The 19185-nt window shown below is 42.9% G+C and overlaps 1 protein-coding gene across 2 annotated transcripts in view; it reads right to left on the bottom strand.

Annotated features, from left to right (window-relative positions):
• The window catches only part of pnck.S (pregnancy up-regulated nonubiquitous CaM kinase S homeolog), a 65429-nt gene extending 60359 nt beyond the window's left edge, over positions 1-5070 (bottom strand). Inside the window, exon 1 of one of the 2 annotated variants that reach the window (XM_041574803.1) lies at positions 4917-5070. The gene's annotated coding sequence lies outside the window, so the exon portion shown is untranslated. Of the gene's footprint in view, positions 1-4912 lie in introns of both variants that reach the window. The other variant, XM_041574802.1, reaches the window with a different exon arrangement.
• Positions 5071-19185: the final 14115 nt, after the last annotated feature.

Genomic DNA, 19185 nt, shown 5'->3' with positions numbered 1-19185 from the left:
GACCTATTTGCCTTTTTCTTCTGACTTTTCTCATCTTTTCAGTGAGGGGTCAACGACCCCATCTAAAAAGACAAATTCTCTGTAAGGCTACATGTTTATTGTGATTGCTACTTTTTATTACTCATCTTTTCATGCCCTCCCCTATTCATATTCAGTCTCTCACTAAAATCAATGCCTGTTGCCAGCATGGCTAGGCCCTAGCAACCAGATTGCTGAAATTGCAAACTGGAGAGCTGTTGAATAGAAAGCTTTATAACCCAAAAACCACAAACAGTGTCGGACTGGCCCACCAGGATACCAGGAAAGCTCCCTGGGCCCAAGTGTCAGTGGGCCCTCTTGCTTCTAACCATTTGGCCTATTTCATGGTCATTCCCTATTTCTTTATGGTAAAAAGAGGCTTAATAATGGAAGTATAGTATAGTAATAATAATAATAAAGTACAGTAAGTAGGTATAAAAGACTAGGAGAATAAAGAGGTTCACTTCAGATAGGAGGAATAATAGTTTGGAAAGTGGGCCCCTGGTCACGGTCATCTAAAGTTTACTGGTGGGCCCCTGGTATTCCAGTCCGACACTGACCACAAATAATAAAAAAAGAAACCAATTGCGAATAATCTAGAATATCCCTCTCTATATCATACTGAAAGCTAATTTAAAGGTGACCAACCCCTTAAAGAACGCTGAGACATGCTTAAATGTGCAGCAATAACTATATATTTTTGTCACCAATGACAGAAGTCTTTCCTAAACCGTAGGTGCAACCTAATAGAGTGCTGTGCCACCCAAACCAGGATTGAGCTCCCGGTGTGGGCAACCATGTCTGGTCACATGATGGCATATCAATCGAGTGCCGGCCCGGGCCATCCCGAAAAAAATCATTGGAGTGGCCCGGTGCAGTCGGCAGCCATGCACAAATATTTAAATAATAAGCTGCTGCGAAGGCAGAATTTTAAGCTATAGTGGAGGCTGACCCCATGGTCCAGGCCCCCCTTTTTTTGGTGGTCCCACCGCGGCCTCTGGGTCTGCTTCTTCTATAGTTATGCCACTGCTAACTTTATCCTTGTGCCTAAATTAAGCCTCGCTTCTAGTGAAACTACATTGTAATAAAAACTTTCACAGCAACCAATAAATGCTCCTAAAGGGCAGGAAATAACCGGAGAGCCCACAGGAAAATCTCAGGCAGCGAGAGTGAGGAACTAAGATGAATCGCCGCAGGGTATCACCCATGTGGCCGTAGCCTTATAAACAAAACAGAATGTCTCCTAATCCCAAATTCCCAGTACCATGGTCCCCAGTGCTTCCTGTTGGGCTCACATTGCCTGACAAATTGGAATGAAACAGAAGACTCCAGCATACCCCTTTTCTCCAGCATACCCCTTTCTTCCTGCTTTCAAATGGGGGTCACTGATCCCATCTTAAAAAAAATGCTCTGTAAGGCTACAGATGTATTGTTATTGCTACTTTTTATTAATCATCTTTCTATTCAGGCCTCTCCTATTCATATGCCAGTCTCTTTTTCAAACCAATGCATGAATGCTAGGGTAATTTGGGTCGTAGCAACCAGATTGCTGAAATTACAAACTGGAGAGTTGCAGAATAAAAAGCTAAATAACCTAAAAACCACAAATTATAAAAAAATTAAAGCCAAATGGTCTCAGAATATCACTCTACGTTATACTAAAAGTTAACTCAAAGGTGAACATCCCTTTAATTTAATTTAATAGGGAGTTGAGTATATCAAATATGAATGAATATGAAAAATACCCCAAATAGGGCCAGCATGTTTAGTTAGTGAGCCTTTAATTGCGTTACACATATTGCATCTACTGTGTTGGTTAACATTTGGATTTAGGCTTCCTGACGTTTCTATTATCAGAGCCACTGCACGTGACATCACAAACCTCTTGTGAGGCAAGAGATAACACTATTGTGGGGTGATGTCATTCCCTTTTATAGGCATGTCACGGCTCCTGCTGATACACAATACACAGACACACAGGAGCACACTTACAGTATGCAGTGCTGGACTGAGGGGGAGGTCCAGGGCCAGGGGCGTAACTACAGAGGAAGCAGACCCTGTGGCTGCAGGGGGGCCCAGAAGGTATAAGAGGGCATTATGAGACTCTAATTTATGAGGAATTTCAATGTATATTGGTAAAATAGGACATCCTCTGGATTTTGGGGGCCCTAAAATGTATTCGCTGTGGGGCCCATTAACATCTAGTTATGCAACTGTCAAGGGCCCATCTGGGCTGCCTCTTCAGGGCCCTGTCACTTCTCCTCAGCTTGTACCTTGTTTTCTCTTCTTGCATCTGTAATTTGGCCAGGTGGGAGGTCAGGGGGCAGCGCAGGTTTCAGGTAGGTCTGGGTTGGGGTAAGCAGTGCCCTCCGGAATTTTTCCCCCTGTCAACCCTGACAGCATGTGCCTACAGAAATCCTGTTATTTAGGGTAAAAATATTAATTATAAAGTGACTATTTAATTTTTTTTGTCACATGTGGAATCACTGACCCCTGCAGCATTGTGTAGCCAAATAGAGGCAGAAGCTGTACTTGTCAGTGCAGTTTTACTGAGGTGCAGAACCATATTTATATATAGGCACCCAAGGGCCTGTGGCTATATAAAAACATCATTTTTCAGAGAAAATGTTAAAAATGTCCCAGCTATAGCCAGAGACCTTGCTATCTAATCCAGAGGCAGAGCTGGGGGATGAGAGGTACCTGGGTCTCCAAGAGGCACGCTGCGGCACAATTGACGTCACTCAAGCGCAGGCACATGCTCACTTTGCCAGGGGAGCGTTGCGTTCATAGGTCTGATGCCTAGGGTAGTAATGAACCTAAATACAGCTCTGTTGAGGTACATGGAAGGGAGTGGATCCGCTTCTCTCAGCCTGCAAAAAAATGCAGTCTGGGAACAGTGGAGCCAACACTGTGTGGCCTCAGCTGTGAGAGGCAAAAACTGCAGCAGGTTGATAAAGCAGGCTAATCATTAATGGTTGTGAAAGAATGCATGATGATAAAGGGTGTCATCATAAATCAGAAATGACATGTCTTCCCCCTAACACAGGGTTGTTCTAGAATAGATTACCCATATAGTGCTCGGGCTAGGGAGCTCCAGGTGCTGCAATGCTCAGCCCTGGGCCCAGCACAGATACCCTATGAGCCCTACCTATACCCTTTGAGGGATTTCATGCATGTTTAATATCCCAGATGGAGAAACAATTCCTTGAAGCCCATGGCTAACAAGCAACAAGACATAAGCTTCATTGTCTAATTTCCCCAATGGAGCTCTCCTGTATGGGGACACAACATCCAAAAATTGTTATTTGTACCTGTGTTAATGTTAAACCTGTTATATTACTTTGGAACAAATGTATTCAAAGGGCAAATAAATCCTTAGCTTGATATTAATTGTACAGTATTGTAATCATAATTGCATAGGGTTGGACTGGTGGGTCTGGGGGCTGCCGCCTCGGGGACCCTTTCACACCCCATGCTCCCCAGCCACAACCCCCTCTGCCTCCCTGGCCCCCCTCCCCAGCAGTAACCCCACCTCCACCAGTCTCCCCCCCCTTTACTTTATTATTTTTGTGGCTGCTAGGGGGCAGGACTGGGTTGGGTTTTTTCCTGGTGTCACCCCCCCCAACCCAGTCGGACCCTGCATCCATATGCCACTGAAGTTAGAGGTGCAAAATTGTACCTTTTGTGCTTGCCAGGTATGGCAGTTCACCCCAAGGGGTATATTTATCAAATAGTGAAGTTAATAGTGAAGTTCCGCCACTAGAGTGAAATTCCGCCACTTCCCATTCATTTCTATGGGGTTTTTATCAAAGGGTGAAATTTCACTTTCACCCATTGATAAATTACACCTTTCAAAATCCCATAGAAATGAATTGAGAGCTGAGGAATTTCACTCTAGTGGCGGAACTTCACTCTTTGATAAATTTACCCCCAAGTCTAGCATGCAGTATCATGTGCCAACAAATAGTGCAGGGTACACTATGAGCAGCACCCTGAAAACTCAGAGAGAGAGAACCACCCCAGTGGATTTGAAAAGCCTAGTTTTGGTGCCTCTGATTTTAGTGAAATAGCGCTGCTGGCCCTATACGTGACTATTAAAATTGATCTACGGCTTTCGGTTTTCCTTTAAATGTGCTCTAATATTTGCTTCTAATCACATTCAGCCACAGACAATTGCCCAAGAACCAATTACCCGTTCATTAAAAACAATATTTAAAGGATTTTTTTGCTATGAGTAAATTGTGGAGCTCAGGGCCAGATCTGGGTCTAATTACCCAAAATAACCTATCCTTGCAATAACTTGTGGTTCATGGGTCACTCTGCACTGGGTAGAAGTGTAAACACTGCATGCTTTTTTTTTCCTCTTTAAATAAATCGATGTGAACGGAATGGAATCTCCATTATTGAGCCTGGCCATCCCAAGCTTGGATTAGCTGGCTGTGTGCTAATAAGAGGAGACAGGTTGTGTTGTACGGCTAGGCAGGCAGCCTGTATGTGGCATTACCCGGGCACTATTACCCACTGACAAACACACACACAACCAGCTGCAACAAGGCTCATTAAAAAAAAGCCATGCAACTCGCAGCGACAGTCGCAGTCATTCATATATTCAACCCCACCCCCCTTTAATAACCAAAGACATCATTAAACTGGCTAAAGCTGTCGGGGTTCCCCTTTCTACCCATTAACCATTTGCAGGGCAGCAACAGATGTGCTTTTACTGTGTTTTAGGGGTAATAACATACCCAGGCAGTTTCACTTTCCCTCTCATTACAGTCTTGCTTTTTGCTCTAATAAAATCATTATAAAACCATAAGAAAAGCACTGCCTTGACTATGTTGACACTCTAAAAATACATGTCAATAATAATAACAATAATAAAAGAATATGTTACCTGCCTGTGATCAGTAGTGCATTAACCTTGCGTGCCTGCAGGATACGTTGCTGTTCTGTAGTGATGCAGTGCTGTGTGACTGTGAGCGCAGATATTCCATGCTATTTAAAACATTCTCTTCCCCTACAGTTCAGGGCAGCAAACTGTAGCTCTCTCCCCTCTTCTGTCTTACCCTCTCTCCCTCTTCTGTCATCTCTTCTCCCCACCCCTTTATCATCCATCTCCCTTAAAGGGGGCTAATCCTTATAAGGACATTGCTAGGGAAAAAAAACCCTCTCTTAGGAGCTCACTGGCTATATGGGAATGATCACTCTGCTTGCTGGAAAAATTTCCTCAAATACTTCTGGTGCCGTATATTATAGGCACAGCTCCATGTCCACCAACAGACTCTTGGTAGGGTAGTTTGCCCTGGCTATATGCTAAAGAACCTTAAGCAGCTTTATGGTAAGCATCCATCCTTGCTGGTCATGGATATCCATAAAAATGAAAAAAAGTTTAAAATTAAATAATTTCCCAGGTGGCCATAGACACACCGATAATATCGTACCAAACAAATTTTCATACAATATTCGGTGTGTGTATGGTGGGAGACGAGCCTACCGATATCGGCAGAAGACTTAGATATCGGTCGGCTCGTTCATCAGGCTGGCCATAACATTTTAATCAGGCGCATTTGAAGCCACTCAAACATCAGCCATTGTTAGTGCTGAATTGTCAGATACAGGTAGAATTCTATTGTTTCTATTTGTATATCTAACAATTCAGCTCTACACGTGTCTATTGAAACTAACGATCTTTCAAGGAAAGATCATAATTGTAACATCTATGGCCACCTTTAGGCTTGCCTTCCTCTGGATCCACTTTTTCGCATTCTTTCCTTTTCAGTTTCCCTATATATAATTTTTGTAAGAGTATAATGGAGCTAATATATTGCCAAGATCTAATTGCCAGGTGTACATTTCCAGTTCAGAGGCAGCATCTCACTTGTCCCTGTGCCGAGGAAGCCCTCTGAAGTGAAAGGGAAATGCTGTATTTGTGTGTGCTGAAAGAGGAACAGGGAATTCCATTCCAAGAGATAAAATCTCTGGAGGGAAATAGCTGCGGCAGACAGAGTTCTCGTGCGGAGATGGGATTCTTTTAGGGTAGGGACACACTGGGCGATTTGGGGAGATTTAGTCGCCTGGCGACTAATCGCCGCGACTTTCCACGACCAATCTTCCCCGAATGCCTCCCCTCACTCTGCGCCTGGATAAAATGAAAAATCGCCTGCGCTAATCACACGCGGCGATTTGTTTTCCGAAGTCGCCCGAAGTTTCCTCGTGAGGCAACTTCGGGCGATTTCGGAAAACGAATCGCCGTGTGTGATTAGCGCCGGCGACTTTTCATTTTATCCAGGCGCAGAGTGAGGGGAGGCATTCGGGGAGAAAAGTCGCTGCGATTAGTCGCCAGGCGACTAAATCTCCCCAAATCGCCCAGTGTGTCCCTACCCTTAATGTAGTAGCAGCGTGTAGTGAGTGACAGCCTCATGGTAGGGGGGGGGGAAGAGATGAGAGGTCACTGATGGCATGCCAGCTAATGATTGGTTGCACTGATCAACATGCTTCATCTCTCTGTCTCATTTGAGCATCTCTATGCCATTCCATACATTTTATATGACAACTGGGGGAAAGTATCCCAATGTCATCTTAAACCCTAAAATCCTAAACATCGCCCATACCTCGGTCATATAAAAATTCCAACTTGTGTACTTTTAGAGATTTTTGAAACCATGAAAAAGCACATTGTCTCTAAAACCGCAAATACCATGAAAGATATTACAAGATCCCAATAGAAAAAGCACGAACGGGGAAAAAAGAAGTCTAAACGAGCTGCAAAAAAATTCCAAAACCTCTAAAAAAATGTTTCTAGCCAAAATTAACCTGAAAACCTCTGAAAGGTCTGCATGGATTAAAAAAGGTACAGTCAGATCAGCGTAGCTCCTGTTGACTTCAGTAGAACTTTGACTGCTTTTACTTGTCAATGTTGTGCATTAGAGTTTTTTCATTGTTTTTATGCTTTATTAATCTGGAAGTTTAAGAGAAATTAAAAAAGGTTTGTTTTTAGAGGGGAAAAAAATGTGATTGTGAAAAAAACAGAAATTCGATTGTTTGTAAAGAGGCCCCTAATGCTATCCGGTTGCCCCACTGCTCCACTGCACCCGGAATTATTACCTCCGCTCGAGTGCAGACAGACGCAGTGGATTTTGGAGCAAAAAGGCAACAATTTACATTTCACTCCGCTGTGCCAGAAGACGTGAAAAGGAGCAATTGGGCAGTGGATTCTCCATGCCGTGTGGCCCTCAACACCTGATATTGTCATGATTTTAGAAAGTAAACCTATTATTTTCACATGGAAATTTGGTGCAAATTGATCCCAACTTGCACAAATGAATGGAAGGATCATTTATGTTTCCCCCGGGCAGAGGGGCAAAAAGTTCTGGCTTAAGACCATACCCATTAGTGCTTCTGGCAGCCCTGCTGCTGGAGGATCAACCCTGTACTTACTTGAGGGCAGGCAGTTTGTGGTTTCTGGCAAATGCCAGAGGGACTGCTGTAAGTTGCCATAGACAGTCACTATTTAGTGGGCTGGTGGGGGCTGTTTGGGCCTCTGTGTAATTGAAATGCCTGGGCCTATTTTGAATCCCAGTCCAGACTTGCTTGGGGGCCTGGATCCTCTGGCAGCTCTGGGATTGCTGTACCCCTGGCGAAGATCTTTTGTTGTACCTGGGGGGGCTTACACTAATTACACCACTAGGTTTCTGCCCCTATCCAACTATCACATTGTTAGCCTATGTAGAGGACAGTGAATCATTTTCCCTGTGGGGTTTTCCAGCTTCCCGAGATCTGACTAAGTGGAACATTGATTGAGATTTTTTTTTTGGCCCAGGTCACTGGCCAGTAAGCTGCTGGATGGGACACAAATGGCAAGGAGACAATATTTAATTGGGCACAGATCTTCTCCCTGACATAAAGCAAAACAGGACTACTATAAAGAAAATAGTACCCACTCCCCTCTGCACACATTATGCCTGTCACTGTGGACCCTTTGTAAGCCCTGGCCAGGTTGCTACCTCCTCTCTAATACCAGGCACTTCCAGTATGAAATCCATGTGATATATGAATGTTTGGTTTGGGTCTGATGCATACTAATGTAGCCTGCAGCATGCACCATCTTTGCTGATTACTAATTAGCCCTATAGTGTATGTTTCATATCTGGCAAAGGGATTCAAGGCATAAAAACTGCAACAGGGTGTGTGTATATCACAGAACCCTTTGAAGTCAACAGCTCTATTATTGCTCTCACAGCCTTATCCAAAGCCTTGGTGCATCTAGATGGACACTTTCCCGGGAATGCCTTTTCCTGGCAGAAACCAGAAGAGGGTTACTATAGGTGAAGAATAAGGTAAGTCCCAAATAATGAAACATTCCACTTTCAAAGGCTGCTCATAGGCATTAGGGTCATTTTAAAGGGACCATAAACCCAAATTGTTGCTTAATAAGAAACAGTGTTATTCTAGGCAGCTTTACACTATAGTATACAGTATATATATATATATATATATACAATTGAAATATTTGCCCTTTCCAATGCTGTGTCCTGTAATCATCAGTAATTCTGGCGCTGTTACCTGCACGGTTACACACTTCATCTGCCCTGGCCACTGCAAAATTATATCAGAACCCCAGCCATGATACTTCCCTGCTCAAGCCCGGCCATTTCCACAGATTGTCTCTTTTCACATTGGCGCCTCCCCTCTGCCATTAGTCCCCTCTATCACCCTGATGACAGACTTGGAGAGATTAAGGGGTAGGGACAACTGCTGGAGATCAGTGGCAGAGGTGATCCCCATAGCGTTCCCAAAAATGTTTTACTGGAGGGGCCCTGGATGACTCATCTTATGCCACTGGTATACAAGAAAGTTGAATACAATTATATGTTCTTTACTTAGGCAACATTTTATTTAAGACATTCTGTACCTTTGATGTTGCAAATACATTTTTTTCTTACAACAGTTCCCCTTTTATTTTATTATGTGTGTCTGTAATTCCACCAAAAAGCAAAATATTTAGTTAAGAGATTTGCCTTAATTGGCACAGGTTGTCTCTTTCTCTCATCTTTCAGCTTCTAAGGATAAAACATGAGCCGGTGCATTAGAAGATGAATGAGACTGGCGGATGGCAGAAAGAAGCTTGAGCAGTAAAACAGGTCAGGAGCTGTGCTGACGTCAGTGGCGGCTCTGAGAGTCAGGAGGGAGAAATAGTGCCAGTGTATGTGTGTGAATGGATGCCAGCTCAGTATGAATAAATCAGCAGAGGCAGTAGCATCCCAAGCCTGTGTAATAATGTATATTTTACATCACATTAATATTTACAAAAACCTTGCGTTGATTCATTTCCAGTGGAAAATGCAAGCCTGACTTTTATGTATGCCTTGCTATTTCTGTGCCAACAGACACTGGCAGGGAAGTGGCATCATTTTATTTTTGGGAAGAAAAAGAGGGAAACATGACATTTTTGGCTTTCCAGCAGTTAAGTTAGAAGAAAGAAACTTCAAATTCTGGGGCATGCCAATTTTTTCGCCACACCCAGTGATGCCATCTTGCCCCATGAGTTCAGGCTTAAAACCTTGCACAGAGGGCATCTGGAATCCATGGGCAAACTTGTCCTACACCTTACCCATACTCACCTAGCCTTGCTCCTTGCCCATTCTCACCTAGCCTTGCTCCTTACCCATACCCATCTTGCCCTATTCCCATTGTCTCCATTCCCTACTTTTTGTCCATACTTATCTAGCCTTACTCTTTGCTTATTCTCATCTAGCTTTACTCTTTGTCTGTTCTCATCTAGCCTTACTCCTTGCCCATACTCACCTTGCCCAACTCCTTGCCCATACTCATCTTGCCTTATTTCTTTCCCATACTTCCCATTCCCTTCTATTTGCCCATGCTTATCAAGCCTTACTCTTTGCCCATTTTCATCTAGCTTTACTTCTTTCCCATTCTCATCTTGCCCTACTCTTTCCCCATTCTTATCTAGCCTTACTCCCCACCCCACCCTGAAGGGACAACCTGTGTTTACTGTATTTGTTAATTTACACTAATGTTTTCAATATTTATATCCGTTTTTACCCAGTATTCCCAAGTTGTTAGGCTGACCCCTGCCGGTGAAGCTCCAAAGAAGTAGTAGGGGGATCCAGCCTGAAGTCCACTTAGTGTTACAGTTTGTTGTGTTTGCTCATTTTATGTCCTGGAGAGACGTTAAGTGATGTATGTTGGACTCCATAGAGAGCTTGTTCCAAGAAAATCTAAACGACACTGGTTAAACTACTCCTTCAAAATCAATCTTCTGTGGTTTTGCACTATATCCAGCAGGGAGCAGCATGTGCTCACTAGAAATTGCTCAAGATGAATCATAATTCAACTGTTTTCATCAATTCTGTAAAATTCTTCTCACGTTTGAAGAAAAAAAAAAGACAGAAAAGCGCAGTGTTTTTGTCCAGGGGATGGGTGGGTGGGGGCGGTTTGTAGACATTAGAGGGAATGTCAGAACATTTCACCAGCTTGAATGTGCCAGTAGCATTTTTGCTGCATCAGTCTGGGGTACGGAGGGATACTCGCAAACAGACACAGCTACTGCATTTCAACACAGTGGTATAGCCATGCCCAGAAAAAATACAATCTCTTTTTTGTTGGGGGATAAAAACCTAAAACAATAACATTGTAAATTGTCTTTCTCACACCTGAACAGAACATTGTTATTCCAATTTATGCTTTTCTTTGACTAAATGTTGTATAAACAAAATCAGACACATATATTTTCTATAGCGGCACCAACTCAAGCAGAGATATACAATGATAATATAACCACATCGGACTTATCACTGCAGTTGCAGAATGAAACAGCTCACAAGAGCATGCAATCAAAATGATTCAGGCATATGGGAGCTCCTGGAAGATCTTTATTACAATGCCCCAATACATTAGGTCCCCCCTCCTATCATGGGAGCACCCTGCCTTCTTACTTGTATCACAGGTATTATCAACATATTGAAAAAAAATCAAATACTACCACCACTGATGGGGAACGAAAAGGCTCGTATAAAGTAGTTCTTTATGTGCAGAAAGTGCTCCCCTGTGCACTTTTGTACTTGACTTGAAGATATGAGCATCATATTGAAATAGAAAAAATTCAGCCATCAAGGGGAACTAAAGGCTTTTAAAGATTGCAGCGTGTATGCAGAAGTGCCAATAACCATAGGCGGAGGGTGACTTTTTTGTTTGGGAAGGCTAAGGGTGTCACATGAACAGTTTCTTCACTAGCAATTTTTCACTGGTGGAGAAACAGCTGATTCAGTTGCATATTATGTGGTATTGACAAATGTTGTAATTCACAGAAAAAGTGCAGGCAGAAAAACAACCCTTCTTTTCAGATCTGCTTTCTGGTGTGTCTGCACACTGCTTTGGCCGGGTGCAAACACATGAAGTGGAACCCGGCATGAAAATGCATACAAATATATTAAAAACAATATTCTAGAAGCAACTAATTTATATTGGTGTATTCAAACTTCAAAGTAGATAGGCTGAGTCTGATTAATATTTCTTAGAAGTATAAATCTCTACAAAATACACAAGCAGGGTCAGACTGGGCCGACGGGATACTGGGAAAAAACCTGGTTGACCCTGCCGGCCCAGATCCGCTCCCTGTGTCTCTGCTTCTCTTCCTGCCGCGGCAAAAAAGCAAAGTATATGTGTGCGCTTGCGGATATGCTCGCATGTGCACACGCGCAGCTGGGGGGAGCCGCAGCAAAAAAGCAAAGCATGCGCACACAAGCAGTGGCGGCCCTAAAGCAGCAGCCCCAGCTGGCCCCCCAGTCCAACCCTGTACACACGTGTTGAAACCAGCAGAAATCATACACTTTCTTTTGTGTAAAAAAAAATCATGTAGGGGGTTCTTCACAGTCAGGACAGTGAGGTTGTGGAATACACTGCCGAGTGATGTTGTGATGCTGATTCAGTTAATGCCTTTAAGAATGGCTTGGATGATTTTTTAGACAGACATAATATCAAAGGCTATTGTGATACTAAACTCTATAGTTAGTATAGGTATGGGTACATAGAATTAAATTAAAAGTAGGGAGGGGTGTGTGTATGGATGCTGGGTTTTCATTTGGAGGGGTTGGACTTGATGGACTTTGTCTTTTTTCAACCCAATTTAACTATGTAACTATGTTGAATTTGTGTTGAAAAATCAATACCAAAAACGTCATAATTGGTAATTTAAGGAACCTATAGAATATACACATGATATAGCTAAAACTATGTATAAACTAGAAAGTTTGGTGAAGATGGAATCAATAATTCCCCCATGCAAAAAGCCAGGTCCGAACAGAATGGGTTTGCTGAGCAGGGAGTGGGAGAACCTGACTGCACAAAGCCCTAACCTCAACCCAACTGAAGTCCTGTAATATTAACTGGAACCCTGGCTGTAAACCAGGTTTCCACCCCAACCTCACTAATGCAATTTTGGCTGAATGGAAACAAATTCAACCAATATTCCAATATCTAGCCAATGTGTTAGGCATCACCCCAGTAATTATAACTGCTAACCTCAGTCCTTATGCCAGAGCTCCTATTTGTAGGGATGTAATGAATATAAACAGGTGCAAAATTAAAGGACAAGGAAAGGGAAATTCACTGGGTGGTTCCAATTAGACACCCTATCGCTGCTAACCTTCTTGGGACAGTGTTTCTGTGTGCTGAAAAGTGCACCAGCCCAGGGTGCTGCTCCTGCTGCACCACCATCTTGCCCGATGCCCCAGAGATCCTTTGCACTCTCTGGCTAGAGTGCATGCACACTAATTTGCAACTTTAAAATTTAGGTTTGATCTTTACTGTGCACGTGTAGTATCCAGGATCCCAGTCTAGGATCGCTGGGGCATTGGTGGATGTGTGCAGCAGGTATACCACAATGGGGAATGGAATCTAAAGTAAATGATGATGTTCACTGGGGTGATTTCTAACACATTGCATATCTAATATGCATGTACATTACATATATGTAATATTGCATACTTTATGATGATTGCTCGCATTTTTACTTTTAAGATACAATTAAAGGAGAACTAAACCCTAAAGATGAATAAGGATAAAATGCCATATTTTATATACTGAACTTATTGCTCCAGCCTAAAGTTTCAGCTTGTCAATAGCAGCAATGATCCAGGACTTCAAACTTGTCACAGGGGGTCACCATCTTGGAAAGTGTCTGTGACACTCACATGCTCAGTGGGCTCTGAGCAGCTGTTGAGAAGCTAAGCTTAGGGCTCGTCACTAATTATCAAGCAAAAATGAGGGTTGTCTAATATAAGCCGATTCTACAAGGCTGATTATTAAATTGTGATGCTTATTGCGCTGGTTTCTGTTCTGCCACGTAGTAATTATCTGTATTAATTACTAATCATCCTTATATTGTGACATTTCTATTCTATGTGTACTGTATATTGTGAGTGGGTCCCTAAGCTCAGTAAGTGACAGCAACACAGAGCATGTGCAGTGAATCAGCAGAAAAGAAGATGGGGAGCTACTGGGGCATCTTTGGAGACACAGATCTTTACTGCTAAAGGGCTGTGGTTGCCTTGGGCTGGTACAGAAGCACAAAACAATGTACAACATTTCTAGAATATGTCTTCAGATAGGCTTTAGCTCTCCTTTAAAGTGCACTATATTTGTGCAATTATGACTTTTACTCTAAGAAATGCACCTTTTTGCCACACACATGGAGCATCAGTGGAACAGAGCAGGAGACATGGAAATTCATCAGGACCACTCTAAAATGTACTACATTCAGTGACACGTTTTGTGAATGAACAGGTGAACAATGTGGGCAGTTTCAGTCTGGGTCTGAGGTGTGAACAGTACAGGGTTTTAGGGGTGTGAACAATAGATGTGTCACAGGTGTGAACAATACAGGGGATTAGAGTCTGAATTTGAGGTGTAAACAATGCAGGGGACAGTTCATCTCTGTAGTGATACCTTTTACATTTTACACATGGTAAACAGACACAGTAGGCAGACTTTCATGTGCAGGGGCCATACAAGAGGGGCCTTGTTGATTATGCAAGGAAGAGTGGGGAATTCTGAAGTCCCTTCATACATTTTCTGACATTGTAGGGCATTTTATAAGATGTCCAAAGTACCAGTTACACATAAAAATACACACAAGAATATATATGCTGTAGCACACTGTTTAATGCTACCTTCTTTCAAAAAGGGGCCCCTAGATATTGATTATTGCTAAATTCCATTTACAATAGACACTCCCTCATAATCTGCCTCCTATTTCATCCCTATTATTGCATGTGCCCCTAGATGTAGGCACCTTTGCCAACTTTAAGAGCTAAAGATATACTGCCTCCAGCAACATCCCTTAAGCTGGCCATAGACGCAAAGATCCGATCGTACGAATCAACGTACGATCGGACTTTCCCATCTCCCGACCCTCCACTAACCATTCAGATCAAAGTCTTTACCATTCCGATCAAATAAGAACAGATCAGCTGATGTTCTGCCCCTGACAGCAATCGTACGATCGTTATGTCTGACAACACTAGTGATAGTCTCCCTCTGAAAATCGTACGATCGGCAATACACGCAGAGATATTATCAGCAGGCGACAGAAATTTTCTAACCTGTCCGATCGACCAAACGACCGATCTCCGACGGACGAAAAATGACGGGACTCTCCACACATGGTCCGAAAATCATACGAATCCACGATTCGTACGATCGGATCTTTGCGTCTATGGCCAGCTTTATTCTCTGTTCAAACTGAGTTCTACTGCATCTTATTTGGGCCCTTACACACTTCTTTTAGTTACTACCCTAAATAATAAGAACCACAAGCACACTGCATTATACAGAAACTCCCAGCAAGTACACTACCTGCAGCACTGTTTTACATTAGGGGTCCCTGGCTCATTTTTTTATACCAATAATCATTGAAAGCCTAAACCAGAAAAAGCATGTCATAAAATGTAATGTAATATATAAGATACTTTGGTAATTTACTTTGCAGAGCTTTATACTTGAATATCAAACAATGCCTACAAACCAGACAGCAGGCAGGTGGAGGAGGATTAGCAGCTGCTGTGTCTGTTTGCTTTTAGCTCTGGCCACAGAACACAACACCAAGTTTAACTTGGTTTCACACCTACTCCCCAACCGGTAGTGCTACACAGTGCTATGGCACTTCCATTGGCTTCTAAATGTTTCTTTAAGAAATCTCACGGGATTTGCAATAGGAAATCTCGCGCAATGACGTCATCACTCACGAGCCACACGTGAAATGATCGGCAATGCTCTTTTTACAGGTATTAATCAGCAGCAACCCCGCCCCTCCCCCAAACCAGCACAAGTAAGAGCAATGCTCAGCTCACGTACTTGATTCTTTTTTTTTTATATATATATAACTTTTTTGATTTCTTTTAAAGGGGCTTGTTTTTCGACATACAGGTTTGGGGAGGCTTAGCCTCCCCAAGCCTTAATGAAGATCTGCCCATGCCAATAACATAGTTACATAGTTACATAGTTACATAGTTAAATTGGGTTGAAAAAAGACAAAGTCCATCAAGTTCAACCCCTCCAAATGAAAACCCAGCATCCATACACACACCCCTCCCTACTTTTAATTAAAATTCTATATACCCATACCTATATTAATTATAGAGTTTAGTATCACAATAAATTTGTAGCCTTACAGAGCATTTGTTTTTTACATGGGGTGACCCTCTTTTTGAAAGCTGGGGAGAGTCAGAAGAAGAAGGCATATCATTCAAAAACTCTAAAAATAAATAATGAAGACCAATTGAAAAGTGGTTTAGAACTGGCTATTCTAAGGTGAACCATACCTTCAACAAAAAATTGCGTTCAACTTGAAGAAGTGCCTGCAGTTCATCAGGGCAGATTGGAGGGTACATTGGCACTTGTGAGAAGTTGCACATAGTCAGGGTTGGACTGGGCCATCGGAACACCGGGAAAAAACACACTGGGCCTCTTTTGGGCGCTGCCGGCCCATATTAGCTCCCTGTACAGCTGCTGCTTACCTCCCTCCCTGACCCCGGCCGCGTCACGCAGGAAAAGGTACTCGGGGGAAGGTGTGATTTGTGGCTGGAATGGTGTGGCTTGGGGGGGAGAGGGGGCTCTGTGGCTGGGGGACACGGGGGATGGTGTGGGGAGCCCTAAGGCTGTGGGCCCTGGGCCCCCCAGTCCGACATTGCACATAGTAGCACGTATAGACACAAGTACCTTAGTACCGTGCTCACTCAAATTTTCAGCCAGCAGCTGCTCTTGCCCCTATTACTCTTTTGTTTCCTTTGGATTATGAGCACTGTAATTGATGCCTATATAAGAAAAATCATATCAGGAACGTTTCTTGGCGGAGTGTTCAGATGCAGTACATTTATCCTAAGGGCACACTGCCTAGGAATACATATGCACACAACAGTATGTCCTGTTCCTTCTCTGCTCTGAGCAGCCACAGACCAGCTATAGAGCTTGCGGTCTAGAGGTTGAGTGAATGTGATACCTGATTCTGAGTCACATGGCAGCTTCCTGCACTTTAGCACAGTTTGAACACATCACTACTTTCAGTCTAGAACAAGACGACTGTGTGACACTCGTAGCATGTGGCTATGGGTCTGAGAAAGGAAGAAAACTGACCCAAAAATATATGCTGAAAATGTAACTGCACTATGCCGCTCATTTTTGGGGTGCTTGATGGTGACTGCAGTCAGGGCTGCCATCAGGGGGTACTCTTGTACCGGGCCCAAGCTTAAAAGGGGGCACGGCCGTGCTGCACTTTTCAAAATAGCCAGAGCCCCCTTGACAGTGCCGAAGCCGTGCTGCCCCTTCCAAAATCCTGAACCCACGAAGTCCCAAAAAGTCGAAAGTCCCGAAAAGACCGAAGCCACGAAAGAGCCAAACTTAAAGTCACGAAAAGAGCTGAACTTGAAGCCCTGAAGCCGCGAAAAGACCCGAAGTCATGAAAGGAGCCGAAGTTGAAGTCCTGAAGCCACGAGTTCAGTTCTACTGAACACCAATGTGTGTTTTTTTTATTTATTAAACCCCTGGCCACCAATGTATTATTTTAATACTTTTTCCCTGGTTACTATGGCAGCACTCACACTTTTGGGTATTCCCCGCCCCCGCTTTCAATAGGACAGAACTATCAATTAACTAATTAATTAACTATGCTTATATATACCCCTCCTTACCCTCAGACTGGTGTCTTTTTTCTGTCCTCGCTTTCTTGAAGCCCTTTTTAGGGATAAGGATTTTTCTTTTGTGGCTCACGTGGACCCAGTTTTGGGACCTTTACCTGGGAAGTTTTGCCTCTCTTCCTGGTTGGGCTGTGCAGAGCGTCTCCTCCCAGAGGAGATCAGCCAGCGAAATCCCCGTTATTAGGCAGCCCGGGGGTTCAGTGTGTATTATTGCCTGTGTCCCAGACCAGGTTATGGGTGGCACTATTAGGATTCTTTCTGTGAGCGTAAGTTGCGGCTTGTGTTCCAACAGACGGAAGTGACGTTTCAGAAGGGAACTAGGTGCGCACAGTTGCAAAGGCGCACTTCCGCATGTGACGTCATTGTGTTGCGACGCGGTTGGCGCTGGTTTGGCGCAGAAAATTCGTTTGTGCAGATCGTTTCTTTGAATCAGATCGTTTCTTTGAAATTGGATAAAGAATAATCGTGTTGTTTCTTCTATTCAGGTAGTTTAACCCTTTCGCTGCCAGCCAATTTGGCCAAGTTGGAACTTCTATTGCCAGACCGTTTTTGAACATTTTTTGCTCTTTCACTTTAGGGGACTTTCCTGGGGGGGTCTTTTAGTTTACCCATGAAAACAAGATATTGTTTTTTTCAGGACAACCTAAGCTTTCAAAATATGCTAGAATTTAGTTGTCATTCCAGTCCTGTAAAAAGATATGGGCTTCTAAGTGTATAAAAAAACCAAAAAAAAACAGTTTCACATGATACAAACGCATATATCAGAAGCATAATTTATTTTATGCATGAGAACATGGCAGATTTGGAAAGTTCTGTGTCTCCCGAACAAACCAATACCAAATATATATAATTTTATGGAGATTTCTCACTTCGATAGTTGAAAACTCTGAAGCAGTAAACTACCAAATTTCCAAAGCACCGCTCCACAAAACAGCATACATCTGATTTCAAGGCCAAACATTCCACTTACAGTAGGTTTACCCTAAAAAAACTACCCCTCATTGGAAAGAACAGATTCCAACGAGTTCAAAATGGGTAAATATATATTTGTACTCCAAACTACCAAGTTGCAATTCTTTCCTAAAGTTAGCAGTTTTTATAAAAATGTGTTACATTTTTGAAAAATTACCTCAAAGTGTCCAGTCTACAGCATTGTATCTCCCACATATCATTATATACCAAGATACAACACCCCAAATATGAAAGCCCAGGGTCCGCTGAACAGTTTGATGCCCAATATGCATAGGTGCACCTAAATATGTGGAGTATAGGGGCCCCAGAACGAAGACACCCCATATGAGTTATCAGTTCTGGAATTCCAGATACTGCAAAATCCGCACATTTACATCATTTTTCAAGGGGCAAAAGTACAAAAATGTATGTTCACCCCAGAAAACCATATGTTTTTGGAAAGTACACATTCTGACGAATCTAATATGGGTATGCACGTCTTTCTACTCCAAAGTACCAAGCCGCAAAGCTTTCCTACATTTGGCAATTTTTATGACATTACAGAAATCACCTCAATATTGCAACTCTGAAGCATCGTATCTCCCACATATCATTACATACCAAGATAAAACTCCCTAAACATGAAAGCCCAGGGTCCGCTGAACAGTTTGATGCCCAATATGCATAGGTGCACCTAAGTATGTGGAGTATAGGGGCCCCAGAACGAAGACACCCCATACGAGTTATCAGTTCTGGAATTCCAGATACTGCAAAATAAGCACATTTACAGCATTTTTCAAGGGGCAAAAGTACAAAAATGTATGTTCACCCCAGAAAACCATATGTTTTTGGAAAGTACACATTCTGACGAATCTAATATGGGTATGCACGTCTTTCTACTCCAAAGTACCAATCCACAAAGCTTTCCTACATTTCGAAATTTTTATGACATTGCCGAAAATCACATCAATATTGCAACTCTGAAGCATCGTATCTCCCACATATC

The sequence above is a fragment of the Xenopus laevis genome, chromosome 8S (assembly GCF_017654675.1).
Source record: "Xenopus laevis strain J_2021 chromosome 8S, Xenopus_laevis_v10.1, whole genome shotgun sequence".
Classification (NCBI taxonomy): domain Eukaryota; kingdom Metazoa; phylum Chordata; class Amphibia; order Anura; family Pipidae; genus Xenopus; species Xenopus laevis.
The sequence above is the reverse complement of the archived record's forward strand: the minus strand, read 5'-3'. Positions and strand labels throughout refer to the sequence as shown.